Below are 17,932 nucleotides of genomic sequence, written 5' to 3' on the forward strand. Positions count from 1 at the left end.
TGAGATCCTGTGTACGATCCCTCTGGAGCTAATGGTGTCCAGTAGCCTAAGAAGCAGGACCTATCTTCAGTGAGTAGGGCTGCTTCTCTCCCCTCAGTCCCACGCTGCAGAGAGTCTGTTGCCAGCAGATCTCTCTGAAAATAAAAAAACCTAACAAAATACTTTCTTATAGCAAGCTCAGGAGAGCTCACTAAGTAGCACCCAGCTCGTCCGGGCACAGATTCAAACTGAGGTCTGGAGGAGGGACATAGAGGGAGGAGCCAGAGCACACCAGTATCCAAATTCTTTCTTAAAGTGCCCTGTCTCCTGCGGAGCCCGTCTATTCCCCATGGTCCTTACGGAGTCCCCAGCATCCACTAGGACGTTAGAGAGAGGAAAAAAATAAGAATTTACTTACCGATAATTCTATTTCTCATAGTCCGTAGTGGATGCTGGGGACTCCGTAAGGACCATGGGGGATAGCGGCTCCGCAGGAGACTGGGCACATCTAAAGAAAGCTTTAGGACTATCTGGTGTGCACTGGCTCCTCCCCCTATGACCCTCCTCCAAGCCTCAGTTAGGATACTGTGCCCGGACGAGCGTACACAATAAGGAAGGATTTTGAATCCCGGGTAAGACTCATACCAGCCACACCAATCACACCGTATAACCTGTGATCTGAACCCAGTTAACAGCATGATAACAGAGGAGCCTCTGAAAGATGGCTCACAACAATAATAACCCGATTTTTGTAACAATAACTATGTACAAGTATTGCAGACAATCCGCACTTGGGATGGGCGCCCAGCATCCACTACGGACTATGAGAAATAGAATTATCGGTAAGTAAATTCTTATTTTCTCTAACGTCCTAAGTGGATGCTGGGGACTCCGTAAGGACCATGGGGATTATACCAAAGCTCCCAAACGGGCGGGAGAGTGCGGATGACTCTGCAGCACCAAATGAGAGAACTCCAGGTCCTCCTCAGCCAGGATATCAATTTTGTAGAATTTTACAAACGTATTTGCTCCTGACCAAGTAGCTGCTCGGCAAAGTTGTAAAGCCGAGACCCCTCGGGCAGCCGCCCAAGATGAGCCCACCTTCCTTGTGGAGTGGGCATTTACAGATTTTTGGCTGTGGCAGGCCTGCCACAGAATGTGCAAGCTGAATTGTACTACAAATCCAACGAGCAATAGTCTGCTTAGAAGCAGGAGCACCCAGCTTGTTGGGTGCACACAGGATAAACAGCGAGTCAGATTTCCTGACTCCAGCCGTCCTGGAAACATATATTTTCAGGGCACTGACAACGTCTAGCAACTTGGAGGCCTCCAAGTCCCTAGTAGCCGCAGGCACCACCAATAGGTTGGTTCAGGTGAGACGCTGAAACCACCTTGGGGAAAAACTGAGGACGAGTCCTCAATTCCGCCCTGTCCGAATGGAAAATCAGATAAGGGCTTTTTCAGGATAAAGCCGCCAATTCTGACACGCGCCTGGCCCAGGCCAGGGCCAACAGCATGACCACTTTCCATGTGAGATATTTTAACTCCACAGATTTAAGTGGTTCAACCCAATGTGACTTTTGGAACCCAAAACTACATTGAGATCCCAAAGTGCCACTGGAGGCACAAAAGGAGGCTGTATATGCAGTACCCCTTTTACAACGTCTGAACTTCAGGGACTGAAGCTAGTTCTTTTTGGAAGAAAATTGACAGGGCCGAAATTTGAACCTTAATGGACCCCAATTTCAGGCCCATAGACACTCCTGTTTGCAGGAAATGTAGGAATCAACCCAGTTGAATTTCCTCCGTCGGGCCTTACTGGCCTCGCACCACGCAACATATTTACGCCAATTGCGGTGATAATGTTTTTGCGGTTACATCCTTCCTGGCTTTGATCAGGATAGGGATGACTTCATCCGGAATGCCTTTTTTCCTTCAGGATCCGGCGTTCAACCGCCATGCCGTCAAACGCAGCCGCGGTAAGTCTTGGAACAGACAGGGTCCTTGCTGGAGCAGGTCCCTTCTTAGAGGTAGAGGCCACGGATCCTCCGTGAGCATCTCTTGAAGTTCCGGTTACCAAGTCCTTCTTGGCCAATCCGGAACCACGAATATAGTGCTTTCTCCTCTCCATCTTATCAATCTCAGTACCTTGGGTATGAGAGGCAGAGGAGGGAACACATACACTGACTGGTACACCCACGGTGTTACCAGAGCGTCTACAGCTTATTGCCTGAGGGTCCCTGGACCTGGCGCAATACCTGTCGAGTTTTTAATCATGTGGAAGACTTCTGGGTGAAGTCCCCACTCTCCCGGGTGGAGGTCGTGCTGAGGAAGTCTGCTTCCCAGTTGTCCACTCCCGGAATGAATACTGCTGACAGTGCTATCACATGATTTTCCGCCCAGCGAAGAATCCTTGCAGCTTCTGCCATTGCCCTCCTGCTTCTTGTGCCACCCTGTCTGTTTACGTGGGTGACTGCCGTGATGTTGTCCGACTGGATCAACACCGGCTGACCTTGAAGCAGAGGTCTTGCTAAGCTTAGAGCATTGTAAATGTCCCTTAGCTTCAGGATATTTATGTGAAGTGATGTCTCCAGGCTTGACCATAAGCCCTGGATATTCCTTCCCTGTGTGACTGCTCCCCAGCCTCGCAGGCTGGCATCCGTGGTCACCAGGACCCAGTCCTGAATGCCTAATCTGCGGCCCTCTAGAAGATGAGCACTCTGCAACCACCACAGGAGGGACACCCTTGTCCTTGGTGACAGGGTTATCCGCTGATGCATCTGAAGATGCGATCCGGACCATTTGTCCAGCAGGTCCCACTGGAAAGTTCTTGCGTGGAATCTGCCGAATGGGATTGCTTCTTAGGAAGCCACCATTTTACCCAGAACCCTTGTACATTGATGCACTGAGACTTGGCTTGGTTTTAGGAGGTTCCTGACTAGCTCGGATAACTCCCTGGCTTTCTCCTCCGGGAGAAACACCTTTTTCTGGACTGTGTCCAGGATCATCCCTAGGAACAGAAGACACGTCGTCGGAACCAGGTGCGATTTTGGAATATTGAGAATCCAATCGTGCTGCCGCAACACTGCCTGAGATAGTGCTACACCGACCTCCAACTGTTCCCTGGATCTTACCCTTATCAGGGAATTGTCCAAGGAAGGGATAACTAAAATTCACTTCCTTCGAAGGAATATCATCATTTCGGCCATTACCTTGGTAAAGACCCGGGGTGCCGTGTACCATCCATACGGCAGCGTCTGAACTGATAGTGACAGTTCTGTACCATAAACCTGAGGTACCCTTGGTGAGAAGGGTAAATTTTGACATGAAGGTAAGCATCCTTGATGTCCCGAGACATCATGTAGTCCCCTTCTTCCAGGTTCGCAATCACTGCTCTGAGTGACTCAATCTTGAATTTGAACCTCTGTACGTAAGTGTTCAAAGATTTTAGATTTAGAATCGGTCTCACCGAGCCGTCCGGCTTCGGTACCACAACAGTGTGGAATAATACCCCGTTCCCTGTTGCAGGAGGGGTATCTTGATTATCACCTGCTGGGAATACAGCTTGTGAATGGCTTCCAAAACTGTCTCCCTGTCAGAAGGAGACATCGGTAAAGCCGACTTTAGGAAACGGCGAGGGGGAGACGTCTCGAATTCTAATTTGTACCCCTGAGATATCACCTGAAGGATCCAGGGGTCTACTTGCGAGTGAGCCCACTGCGCGCTGAAATTCATTGAGACGGGCCCCCCACCGTGCCTGATTCTGCTTGTAAAGCCCCAGCGTCATACTGAGGGCTTGGCAGAGGCGGGAGAGGGTTTCTGTTCCTGGGAACTGGCTGATTTCTGCAGCCTTTTTCCTCTCCCTCTGTCACGGGGCAGAAATGAGGAACCTTTTGCCCGCTTGTCCACGAAAAGACTGCGCCTGATAATACGGCGTCTTCTCATGTTGAGAGGCGACCTGGGGTACAAACGTGGAATTCCCAGCTGTTGCCGTGGCCACCAGGTCTGAAAGACCGACCCCAAATAACTCCTCCCTTAATAAAGCAATACTTCCAAATGCCGTTTGGAATACGCATCACCTGACCACTGACGTGCCCATAACCCTCTACTGGTAGAAATGGACAACGCGCTTAGACTTGATGCCAGTCGGCAAATATTCCGCTGTGCATCACGCATATATAAAAATGCATCTTTTAAATGCTCTATAGGCAAAAATATACTGTCCCTATCTAGGGTATCAATATTTTCAGTCAGGGAATCCGACCACGCCAACCCAGCACTGCACATCCAGGCTGAGGCGATTGCTGGTCGCAGTATAACACCAGTATGTGTGTAAATACCTTTTAGGATACCCTCCTGCTTTCTATCAGCAGGATCCTTAAGGGCGGCCATCTCAGGCGAAGGTAGAGCCCTTACAAGCGTGTGAGCGCTTTATCCCCCCTAGGGGGTGTTTCCCAACGCACCCTAACCTCTGGCGGGAAAGGATATAATGCCAATAACATTTTAGAAATTATCCGTTGTTATCGGGGGAAACCCACGCATCATCACACACCTCATTTAATTTCTCAGATTCAGGAAAACTACAGGTAGTTTTTCCTCACCGAACATAATACCCCTTTTTTTGGTGGTACTCGTATTATCAGAAATGTGTAAAACATTTTTCATTGCCTCAATCATGTAACGTGTGGCCCTACTGGAAGTCACATTCGTCTCTTCACCGTCGACACTGGAGTCAGTATCCGTGTCGGCGTCTATATCTGCCATCTGAGGTAACGGGCGCTTTAGAGCCCCTGACGGCCTATGAGACGTCTGGACAGGCACAAGCTGAGTAGCCGGCTGTCTCATGTCAACCACTGTCTTTTATACAGAGCTGACACTGTCACGTAATTCCTTCGAACAGTTCATCCACTCAGGTGTCGACCCCCTAGGGGGTGACATCACTATTACAGGCAATCTGCTCCGTCTCCACATCATTTTTCTCCTCATACATGTCGACACAAAAGTACCGACATACAGCACACACACAGGGAATGCTCTGATAGAGGACAGGACCCCACTAGCCCTTTGGGGAGACAGAGGGAGAGTTTGCCAGCACACACCAGAGCGCTATATATATACAGGGATAACCTTATATAAGTGTTTTTCCCCTTATAGCTGCTGTATAGTTAATACTGCGCCTAATTAGTGCCCCCCTCTCTTTTTTTAACCCTTTCTGTAGTGTAGTGACTGCAGGGGAGAGACAGGGAGCTTCCCTCCAACGGAGCTGTGAGGGAAAATGGCGCCAGTGTGCTGAGGAGATAGGCTCCGCCCCTTTTTCGTGGACTTTTCTCCTGCTTTTTTATGGATTCTGGCAGGGGTTAAATGCATCCATATAGCCCAGGAGCTATATGTGATGCATTTTTTTTCCATCCAAGGTGTTTTTATTGCGTCTCAGGGCGCCCCCCCCCCCCCCCAGCGCCCTGCACCCTCAGTGACCGAAGTGTGAAGTGTGCTGAGAGCAATGGCGCACAGCTGCAGTGCTGTGCGCTACCTTGTTGAAGACAGGACGTCTTCTGCCGCCGATTTTCCGGACCTCTTCTGCCTTCTGGCTCTGTAAGGGGGCCGGCGGCGCGGCTCTGGGACCCATCCAAGCTGGGCCTGTGATCGTCCCTCTGGAGCTAATGTCCAGTAGCCTAAGAAGCCCAATCCACTCTGCACGCAGGTGAGTTCGCTTCTTCTCCCCTTAGTCCCTCGATGCAGTGAGCCTGTTGCCAGCAGGTCTCACTGAAAATAAAAAACCTAATCTAAAACTTTCACTAAGAAGCTCAGGAGAGCCCCTAGTGTGCACCCTTCTCGTTCGGGCACAGAGATCTAACTGAGGCTTGGAGGAGGGTCATAGGGGGAGGAGCCAGTGCACACCAGATAGTTCTAAAGCTTTCTTTAGATGTGCCCAGTCTCCTGCGGAGCCGCTATCCCCCATGGTCCTTACGGAGTCCCCAGCATCCACTTAGGACGTTAGAGAAATAAGAATTTACTCACCGGTAATTCTATTTCTCGTAGTCCGTAGTGGATGCTGGGAACTCCGTAAGGACCATTGGGAATAGACGGGCTCCGCAGGAGACTGGGTACTCTAAAGAAAAGATTAGGTACTATCTGGTGTGCACTGGCTCCTCCCTCTATGCCCCTCCTCCAGACCTCAGTTAGGGAAACTGTGCCCAGACGAGCTGACATTACAAGGAAAGGAAATTTGAATCCAGGGTAACACTCATACCAGCCACACCAATCACACCGTACAACTTGTGATAACCTTACCCAGTTAACAGTATGAACAACAACTGAGCCTCACTCAACGGATGGCTCATAACAATAACCCTTATTTAAGCAATAACTATATACACGTATTGCAGAAAGTCTGCACTTGGGACGGGCGCCCAGCATCCACTACGGACTACGAGAAATAGAATTACCGGTGAGTAAATTCTTATTTTCTCTGACGTCCTAGTGGATGCTGGGAACTCCGTAAGGACCATGGGGATTATACCAAAGCTCCCAAACGGGCGGGAGAGTGCGGATGACTCTGCAGCACCGAATGAGCAAACAACAAGGTCCTCCTCAGCCAGGGTATCAAACTTGTAGAACTTTGCAAATGTGTTTGAACCCGACCAAGTAGCCGCTTGGCAAAGCTGTAAAGCCGAGACCCCTCGGGCAGCCGCCCCAGAAGAGCCCACCTTCCTTGTGGAATGGGCTTTTACTTATTTTGGATGCGGCAATCCAGCCGCAGAATGCGCCAGCTGAATCGTGCTACAGATCCAGCGAGCAATAGTCTGCTTAGAAGCAGGAGCACCCAGCTTGTTGGGTGCATGCAGGATAAACAGCGAGTCAGTCTTCCTGACTCCAGCCGTTCTGGAAACATAGATTTTCAAAGCCCTGACTACGTCCAGTAACTTGGAGTCCTCCAAGTCCCGAGTAGCCGCAGGCACCACAATAGGTTGGTTCAAATGAAACGATGATACCACCTTTGGGAGAAATTGGGGACGAGTCCTCAATTCTGCCCTGTCCATATGGAAGATCAGATATGGGCTTTTACATGACAAAGCCGCCAATTCCGACACACGCCTAGCCGATGCTAAGGCCAACAGCATGATCACTTTCCACGTGAGATACTTTAGTTCCACGGTCCTAAGTGGCTCAAACCAGTGGGATTTCAGGAAATCCAACACAACGTTAAGATCCCAGGGTGCCACTGGTGGCACAAAAGGGGGCTGAATATGCAGCACTCCCTTAACAAACGTCTGAACCTCAGGCAGTGAAGCCAGTTCTTTTTGAAAGAAAATGTATAGGGCCGAAATCTGGACCTTTATGGACCCCAATTTTAGGCCCATAGTCACCCCTGACTGTAGGAAGTGCAGGAAACGACCCAGCTGGAATTCCTCTGTAGGGGCCTTCCTGGCCTCACACCAAGCAACATATTTTCGCCATATACGGTGATAATGCTTTGCGGTCACGTCTTCCTAGCCTTTATCAGCGTAGGAATAACTTCATCCGGAATGCCTTTTCCAGCTAGGATCCGGCGTTCAACCGCCATGCCGTCAAACGCAGCCGTGGTAAGTCTTGGAACAGACAGGGCCCTTGTTGCAGCAGGTCCTGTCTGAGAGGCAGAGGCCATGGGTCCTCTGTGCGCATTTCTTGCAGTTCCGGGTACCAAGTCCTTCTTGGCCAATCCGGAACAATGAGTATTGTTCTTATTCCTCTCTTTCTTACTATTCTCAGTACCTTGGGTATGAGAGGAAGAGGAGGAAACACATATACCGACTGGTACACCCACGGTGTCACTAGGGCGTCCACAGCTATCGCCTGAGGGTCCCTTGACCTGGCGCAATATCTTTTTAGCTTTTTGTTGAGGCAGGACGCCATCATGTCCACCTGTGGCAGTTCTCGTCGCTTTGCGATCTGTGTGAAGACTTCTTGATGAAGTCCCCACTCTCCCGGGTGGAGGTCGTGTCTGCTGAGGAAGTCTGCTTCCCAGTTGTCCACTCCCGGAATGAACACTGCTGACAGTGCTTGCACATGATTCTCCGCCCACCGAAGAATCTTTGTGGCTTCCGCCATTGCCATCCTGCTTCTTGTGCCGCCCTGGCGGTTTACATGGGCGACCGCCGTGATGTTGTCTGACTGAATCAGTACTGGCCGGTTTCGAAGCAGGGGCTCTGCTTGACTCAGGGCGTTGTAAATGGCCCTTAGTTCCAGTATATTTATGTGTAGAGAAGTCTCCAGACTTGACCACAGCCCTTGGAAGTTTCTTCCCTGAGTGACTGCCCCCCATCCTCGGAGGCTTGTATCCGTGGTCACCAGGACCCAGTCCTGTATGCCGAACCTGCGGCCCTCGAGAAGGTGAGCACTCTGCAGCCACCACAGAAGAGACACCCTGGCCCTTGGGGACAGGGTGATCAGCCGATGCATCTGAAGATGCGATCCGGACCACTTGTCCAACAGATCCCACTGAAAGATCCTCGCATGGAACCTGCCGAAGGGAATGGCTTCGTATGAAGCCACCATCTTTCCCAGGACTCGCGTGCAGTGATGCACCGATACCTGTTTTGGTTTCAGGACCCTGACCAGAAATGCTAATTCCTGGGCCTTCTCCACCGGGAGAAACACCTTCTTCTGTTCTGTGTCCAGAATCATGCCCAGGAAAAGCAGACGCGTCGTAGGAATCAGCTGCGACTTTGGAACATTCAGAATCCAGCCGTGATGTTGCAACACTTCCTGAGAGAGTGCTACGCTGATAAACAACTGCTCCCTGGACCTCGCCTTTATGAGGAGATCGTCCAAGTAGGGGATAATTATAACTCCCTTCTGCCGAAGGAGTATCATCATTTCGGCCATTACCTTGGTAAATATTCTCGGTGCCGTGGACAGGCCAAACGGCAACGTCTGGAACTGGTAATGACAGTCCTGTACCACAAACCTGAGGTACTCCTGGTGAGGTGGGTAAATGGGGACATGCAAGTAAGCATCTTTGATGTCCAGCGACACCATAAAATCCCCCTCTTCCAGGCTTGCAATAACCGCTCTGAGCGATTCCATTTTGAACTTGAATTTCTTTATATAAGTGTTCAAGGATTTTAAATTCAGAATGGGTCTCACCGAACCGTCCGGTTTCGGTACCACAAACATTGTGGAATAGTAACCCCTTCCCTGTTGAAGGAGGGGGACCCTGACAATCACTTGCTGGAGGTACAGCTTGTGAATTGCAACCAGTACTACCTCCCTTTACATGGGGGAAGCTGGCAAGGCTGATTTGAGGTAACGGCGGGGGGGAGTCGCTTCGAATTCCAGCTTGTATCCCTGAGATACAATTTGTATAGCCCAGAGATCCACCTATGAGCGAACCCACTGGTTGCTGAAGTTTCGGAGACGCGCCCCCACCGCACCTGGCTCCGCCTGTGGAGCCCCAACGTCATGCGGTGAACTTAGTGGAAGCAGGGGAGGACTTTTGTTCCTGGGAACTGGCTGCATGGTGCAGCTTCTTACCTCTACCCCTGCCTCTGGCAAGAAAGGATGCGCCCCTGACCCTCTTGCCTTTTTGGGAATGAAAGGACTGCATTTGATAATACGGTGCTTTCTTAGGCTGTGAGGAAACCTGAGGCAAGAAAGTCGACTTTCCAGCTGTCGCTGTAGACACGAGGTCCGACAGACCGTCCCCAAACAATTCCTCACCCTTATAAGGCAAAACCTCCATGTGTTTTTTAGAATCAGCATCTCCTGTCCATTGCCGAGTCCATAAGACCCTCCTGGCAGAAATGGACATAGCATTAATTCTAGAGCCCAGCAGGCAAATGTCCCTCTGAGCATCCCGCATATATAAGACGACGTCTTTGATATGGCCCAGGGTTAGCAAAACAGTATCTCTGTCGAGGGAATCTATGTCGTCTAACAGAGTATCTGTCCATGCTGCTACAGCACTACACATCCAGGCTGAAGCAATAGCAGGTCTCAGTAGAGTACCAGAGTGTGTATACACTGACTTCAGGATAGCTTCCTGCTTTCTATCCGCAGGCTCCTTTAGGGCGGCCGTATCCTGAGACGGCAGGTCCACCTTTTTAGATAAGCGTGTCAGTGCCTTGTCCACCCTAGGGGATGTTTCCCAACGTAACCTGTTCGTTGGCGGGAAAGGGTACGCCATCAGTAACCTCTTAGAAATCACTAATTTCTTATCAGGGGAACTCCACGCTTCTTCACACAATTCATTTAATTCATCAGATGGGGGAAAAGTCACTGGCTGCTTTTTCTCCCCAAACATATAAACCCTCTTGGTATTAACAGGGTTAATCTCAGAAATGTGTAATACATCTTTCATTGCAATAATCATGTATCGGATGGCCTTGGTCATTTTAGACTGTAAATGTGCCTCATCATCGTCGACCCTGGAGTCGGACTCCGTGTCGACATCTGTGTCAACCATCTGAGATAGAGGGCGTTTATGAGCCCCTGACGGTTTCTGAGTCGCCTGGGCAGGCGCAGGCTGAGACCCCGGCTGTCCCAAGGCTGCAGCGTCATCAAACCTTTTATGTAAGGAGTTTACATTGTCATTTAAGACCTTCCACATATCCATCCATCAGGTGTCGGCCCCGACGGGGGCGACACCACACTTATCTGCCCTTGCTCTGCCTCCACGTAACCTTCCTCATCAAACATGTCAACACAGCCGTACCGACACACCGCACACACGCAGGGAATGCTCAGACTGAGGACAGGACCCCACAAAGTCCTTTGGGGAGACAGAGAGAGAGTATGCCAGCACACACCACAGCGCTATATAACACAGGGATTCTCACTGATAATAAGTGATTTACCCAATAGCTGCTTTATATGTCTTATTTGCGCCTAAATTTATGTGCCCCCCCCTCTCTTTTTAACCCGTCTTGTACCTGGATACTGCAGGGGAGAGCCTGGGGAGCTGCTTCCAGCGGAGCTGTGAAGAGAAAATGGTGCTGGTGTGCTGAGGAAGAAGGCCCCGCCCCCTCAGCGGCGGGCTTCTGTCCCGCTTTCTGTGTGAAAAAATGGCGGGGTTTTTTACATATATACAGTGCCAGACTGTATATATATATATATATATATATATATATATGTATTTTTATGCCAAAAGGTACTTCAATTGCAGCCCAGGGCGCCCCCGCCAGCGCCCTGCACCCTTCAGTGACCGGAGTGTGTAAGTGTGCTGGGAGCAATGGCGCACAGCTGCGGTGCTGTGCGCTACCTTAATGAAGACAGGAGTCTTCAGCCGCCGATTTCGTCGTCTTCAAGCTTCTGTTCTTTTGGCTCTGCGAGGGGGACGGCGGCGCGGCTCCGGGAACGGACGATCGAGGACAGGTGCCTGTGTTCGAACCCTCTGGAGCTAATGGTGTCCAGTAGCCTAAGAAGCACAAGCTAGCTGCAAGCAGGTAGGTTTGCTTCTCTCCCCTTAGTCCCACGTAGCAGTGAGTCTGTTGCCAGCAGAAGCTCACTGAAAATAAAAAACCTAATAAATACTTTCTTTACTAGTAAGCTCAGGAGAGCCCACTAGGAGCACCCAGCTCTGGCCGGGCACAGATTCTAACTGAGGTCTGGAGGAGGGGCATAGAGGGAGGAGCCAGTGCACACCAGATAGTACCTAATCTTTTCTTTAGAGTGCCCAGTCTCCTGCGGAGCCCGTCTATTCCCCATGGTCCTTACGGGGTTCCCAGCAGCCACCAGGACGTCAGAGAAATAGGATTTTAATACCTACCGGTAAATCCTTTTCTCTTAGTCCGTAGAGGATGCTGGGGACACTTCATAGACCATGGGGTATAGACGGGATCCGCAGTAGACATGGGCACTCTAAGACTTTTACTGGGTGTGAATTGGCTCCTCCCTCTATGCCCATCCTCCAGCCCTCAGTTATAGGTACTCTGCCCAGGGAGACGGACATTTTCGAGGAAAATGATTTATTATGTTTAAACTAAGGATGAGATACATACCAGCTCACACCACAAACACGCCGTACAACATGGCATTTGTAACCAAATCCAGTCAACAGCATGAACAAAAAAGCAGCAACAGGCTGATTATAACTAAACACAATGATTGTAACACAAGTAAAAACTACAACCATTACTGCAGATAGAGTCCGCACTGGGACGGGCGCCCAGCATCCTCTACGGACTAAGAGAAAAGGATTTACCGGTAGGTATTAAAATCCTATTTTCTCATACGTCCTAGAGGATGCTAGGGACACTTCATAGACCATGGGGATTATACCAAAGCTTCAGATCAGGTGGGAGAGTGCGGATGACTCTGCAGCACCGATTGACCAAACAAGCGGTCCTCATTAGCCAGGGTATCAAACTTGTAGAACTTGGCAAAAGTATTTGAACCCGACCAAGTAGCCGCTCGGCAAAGATGTAATGCCGAGACCCCACGGGCAGCCGCCCAAGATGAGCCCACCTTCCTGGTAGAATGGGCCATAACAGATTTCGGCAACAGCAAACCAGCCGTAGAATGAGCCTGTTGAATCGAATTACAGATCCAACGCGCAATAGTCTGCTTGGAAGCAGGCATCCCAATCTTGTTGGGAGCATACAGGACAAACAGAGCCTCCGTTTTCCTAATCTGAGCCGTTCTGGCTACATAGATTTTTAAAACTCTGACCACATCCAGAGACTTTGAATCCACGAGGGCGCCAATCGGTTGGTTCATGTGAAAAGCTGAAACCACCTTTGGCAGAAACTTCTGAAGAGTCCTCAACTCCGCTCTATCTTCATGGAAGATCAAATAGGGACTCTTGTGAGACAAGGCCGCTAACTCAGATACCCGCCTTGCGGATGCCAAGGCCAACAACATGACCACTTTCCAAGTGAGGAATTTTAATTCGACCTTACGTAAAGGTTCAAACCAAGGAGATTGCAGGAATCATAACACTACGTTGAGATCCCACGGTGCCACCGGAGGCACAAAAGGAGGCTGGATATGCAGCACCCCCTTCACGAAAGTCTGAACCTCTGGGAGGGAAGCCAATTCCTTTTGAAAGAAAATTGATAAGGCCGAAACTTGTACCTTAATGGAGCCTAACTTAAGGCCCGCATCCACACCAGCCTGTAGAAAATGGAGAAAGCACCCCAGCTGAAACTCCTCCTTAGGGGCCTTCTTGGATTCACACCAAGACACATATTTTCTCCAAATACGGTGGTAATGTCTCCCCGTAGCTTCTTTTCTAGCCTTAAGTAGAGTGGGGATAACTTCAGTGGGAATCCCCTTCCGGGCTAGAATATGGCGTTCAACCGCCATGCCGTCAAACGCAGCCGCGGTAAGTCCTGGAACACGCACGGACCTTGCTGTAACAGGTCCTCTCGTAGAGGAAGAGGCCATGGATCTCCTATGAGCAACTCCTGAAGATCCGGATACCAGGCCCTCTTTGGCCAGTCTGGGACAATGAGTATCGCCGGAACTCTTGTTCTTCTTACGATCCTGATCACCTTCGGGATGAGTGGAAGCGGAGGGAACATGTAGACCAACGGAAACACCCACGGTGTCACCAGGGCGTCCACCGCTATTGCTTGAGGGTCCCTTGACCTGGAACAATACATCCGAAGTTTCTTGTTGAGGCGAGACGCCATCATGTCCACATGAGGAATTCCCCAATGACTTGTCACGTCTGCAAAGACCTCTTGATGAAGACCCCACTCCCCTGGATGGAGATCGTGTCTGCTGAGGAAGTCTGCTTCCCAGTAGTCCACTCCTGGAATGAAGACCGCCGACAGAGCTCTTACATGTCTTTCCGCCCAGCGGAGAACTTTTGTGGCCTCTGCCATCGCCGCTCTGCTCTTTGTGCCGCCTTGGCGGTTTATGTACGCCACTGCTGTTATGTTGTCCGACTGAATCAAGACGGGTAGATCTTGAAGAAGATTTTCCGCTTGTCGAAGGCCGTTGTAAATGGCCCTTAATTCCAGAATGTTTATGTGCAGACAAGCTTCCTGGCTTGACCATTTTCCCTGGAAATTTTCCCCTTGTGTGACTGCTCCCCATCCCCGGAGACTTGCATCCGTGGTCACCAGGACCCAATCCTGGATCCCGAACCTGCGTCCCTCTAGAAGGTGAGGACTGTGCAGCCACCACAGGAGAGAGATTCTGGTCCTGGAAGACAGGACTATTTTTCGGTGCATGAGTAGGTGAGACCCGGACCACTTGTCCAGCAGGTCCCACTGAAACACCCTGGCATGAAACCTGCCAAACAGAATGGCCTTGTAGGCCGCCACCATCTTTCCCAGCAATCGAGTGCACTGATGAATCGACACCTTCTCTGGTTTGAGAATCCCTTTTACCAAGTTCTGGATTTCCAGAGATTTCTCCACCGGCAGAAAAACTCTCTGTAACTCTGTGTCTAGAATCATGCCTAGGAATGACAGCCTCGTTGTCGGAACCAATTGTGATTTCGGCAAATTCAGGAGCCACCCATGTTGCTGCAGAATCTTCAGGGAGAGCGAGACGTGTTCGAGCAATTTTTCCCGTGATCTCGCCTTTATCAGGAGATCGTCCAAGTACAGGATAATTGTGACGCCTGATGTGGAGGGTAAATGGGAACGTGTAAGTACGCATCCTTAAGGTCTACCGACACCATAAAATCTCTTCCCTCCACACTGGAGATCACAGCCCGAAGAGATTCCATTTTGAACTTGAATCTCTTCAGATAGAAATTGAGAGATTTTAAGTTCAGAATTGGTCTGACCGAGCCATCCGGCTTCGGTACCACGAACAGGCTCGAATAAAAGCCTTTTCCTTGTTGAGACGGTGGTACAGTGACAATAACCTGATGTTGACACAGCTTTTGTATGGCCGCGCATACCACCTCCCTTTCGGGGAGAGACCCTGGCAAGGCTGATTTGAAAAAACGTTGAGGGGGCACATCTTGAAACTCCAGTTTGTAACCTTGGGTTACTATCTCTAATACCCAGGGATCCAGGCCCGAGTGAACCCAGACCTGACTGAAAAGCCTGAGACGTGCCCCCACCGGAGCGGACTCCTGCAGAGGAGCCCCAGCGTCATGCGGAGGGCTTCTGCTCCTGGGAACGTGCCACCGCAGGTGATCTTTTTCCCCTTCCCCTACCTCTAGTAGCAAGGAAGGAGCCCCCTCGCCCTCTCTTGTACTTATTGGGACGACAGGACTGCATCTGATAGTGAGGCGTTTTCTTCTGCTGTGCAGGGACATAAGGTAGAAATGATGACTTACCCGCATTAGCCGTAGATACCAGGTCCGCGAGGCCGTCACCAAACAAGACACTACCTTTATACGGCAGAGTCTCCATAGCTTTCTTTAAGTCAGCATCAGCATTCCATTGCCGAATCCACAATGACCTCCTCGCCGAGACTGCCATGGCATTGGCCCTTGATCCCAAAACGCCAATATCCCTTGCAGCGTCTTTCAGATAGGCTGCAGCGTCCCTTATGTAACTTAAAGTTACGAGAATGCTATCCCTGTCCAGGGTATCAATTTCAGAGGATGAATTATCCGCCCACTTTTCAATAGCGCTACTCATCCATGCTGACGCCACGGTAGGTCTGAGGAGCGTACCCGTAGCGACATAGATCGATTTAAATGTGCTTTCCTGCTGACGATCCGCAGGATCCTTCAGGGCTGCCGTGTCCGGACTCGGAAGAGCCACCTTCTTGGAAAGGCGGGACAAAGCCTTGTCCACAGAGGGGGGTTGACTCCCACATTTTTCTGTCCCCCGAGGGAAATGGATATGTCAGCAGAATTCTCTTGGGAAGTAAAAACTTTGTCAGGATTTTCCCAAACCTTTTCAAAAAGAGCGTTCAGTTCATGAGAGGGAGGGAACGTTACCTCAGGTTTCTTACCCTTAAACATGCAGACCCTTGTATCAGGAACCTCAGGGTCCTCCGTAATACTTAACACATCCTTTATTGCCACAATCATGTACTGAATATTCTTAGCCAGTTTAGGATTCAATCTGGTATCATTATAGTCGACACAGGAATCAGAATCCGTGTCGGTATCTGTGTCCACCAACTGGGCAAATGACCGCTTCTGTGCCCCTGAAGGGGTTTGTGACAGTGCATCCTCCATGGACCTTCTCCATGCACGGTGCTGGGACTCAGATTTATCAAATCTCTTATTTAATAAGGCCACATTAGCATTCAAAACACTCAACAAATTCACCCAATCCGCAGTCGGCGGTGCCAACGGGATCACTCCCACATTCTGCACTGTCTCCACCCCTACTTCCTCCTGGGAAGAGCATTCAGCCTCAGACATGCCGACACACATGTTCCGACACACCAAACACACTGGGCTATAGGGGACAGACCCACACTAAGCATGTCAGGGAGACACAAAGGGAGATTGCCAGCTCACAAGCCAGCGCCTAACTTTACCCAGAAGTGTGCAATACACAGCCCAGAGTATGTCAGCGCTTTTCCTATAATAAATAATAATAAGCACCAAATCAACTGTGCCCCTGTTACTTGACAGTGGAGAGGAAGGCTCAGCGTCTCTGTAGCTCTGTTGAAGAGAAAATGGCGCTGGTTAGAGCTGTGAGGGCTAAGCCACGCCCCCTCAATGGCACGCTTCAGTCCCGCTTTCACTGATATAATTTTTATACTGGCGGGGGTTAATAAACTGCCCAGGCCCCCTTATGTCTGCCACTGCCAGAATCTGAGGTTTCCTGCTGCTCAGGGCGCTCCCCCCCCCTGCGCCCTGCACCCATCAGTGCCGCTGTGTATGTGAGAGCATGGCGCGCAGCGCGACCGCCGCGCGGTACCTCAGTCTGTGTCAGCCGTCACTGAAGTCTTCTGCACTTCCAATACTCACCCGGCTTCTTTCTTCTGGCTTTACAAGGGGGTTGACAGCGCGGCTCCGGGAACGAGCATCTAGCACGGCTAGCGATCAGACCCTCTGGAGCTAATGGTGTCCAGTAGCCTAAGAAGCAGAGCCTTTGAACTCATTAGAAGTAGGTCTGCTCCTCTCCCCTTGTCCCACGATGCAGGGAGCCTGTAGCCAGCAAAAACTGGAAAAGTTTCAGAGAAACTCTGGAGAGCTTCCCTTTTAGTGTCCAGTCTCTCTGGGCACAGAATCTAACTGAGGTCTGGAGGAGGGGCATAGAGGGAGGAGCCAGTTCACACCCAGTAAAAGTCTTAGAGTGCCCATGTCTCCTGCGGCTCCCGTCTATACCCCATGGTCTATGAAGTGTCCCCAGCATCCTCTAGGACGTATGAGAAAAATATTTTACACGGGAAACCTCTCTGTGAATCATAGCTACCACGTGTGTGGCAGCTCCTCAGAGAGCGCTCCTCTGACTGTCAGAGGACCTAGGAGAAGCTCCCACATCACTCTCTACTACTCTCGCACTGCGTTGTGCTCCAGCCCATCAGGGAGCAGAGTGCTCCTTCTCACCTCCCTCCCCGTCGCTTTCCTTGGCAAGAAAGAATATTCACCTGGCCGGGACAGTGCCCGAGTGGTGGCTGGAGACTGCAGCTGCAAGCGGGACACGGGCAGCTGCTACAGTCTAGAATGTTAGGTTTAGGCGCCTCCCGGGGGGGTTAGGCTGCAGGGAGGGGGGTTTAGAGGTAGGCACTAAAGGGGAAGGTTAGGTTTAGGCACCACCGGGGGGAGGTTATGGTCAGGCACTAAGTGGGAGGTAAGGATAAGGCTGCGGAAAGAGAGAGTTGGGGGGGTAGGGGAAAGTGCGGAAACTGTTATATTGTTTCTGTGCATGGTAAATACTGGCTGCTTAATTTGTACACTCTAATTTAAATTGCAGGTTTAAAACACCCCACCCAAATCTAACTCTCTCTCTGCACGGGTTACATCTGCCCCACCTGAAGTGCTGCATGGTTTTGCCCATTAGTGTGCTATTTTGGTTTGCTAACAAACCTGAATAAGACCCCCTACACCCATTAGGGGGGAATTCAAAGGTTTGAAAAGTCGGTTGCGTGTCTGTTT

This window comes from Pseudophryne corroboree, chromosome 6, assembly GCF_028390025.1.
Source record: "Pseudophryne corroboree isolate aPseCor3 chromosome 6, aPseCor3.hap2, whole genome shotgun sequence".
NCBI lineage: Eukaryota > Metazoa > Chordata > Amphibia > Anura > Myobatrachidae > Pseudophryne > Pseudophryne corroboree.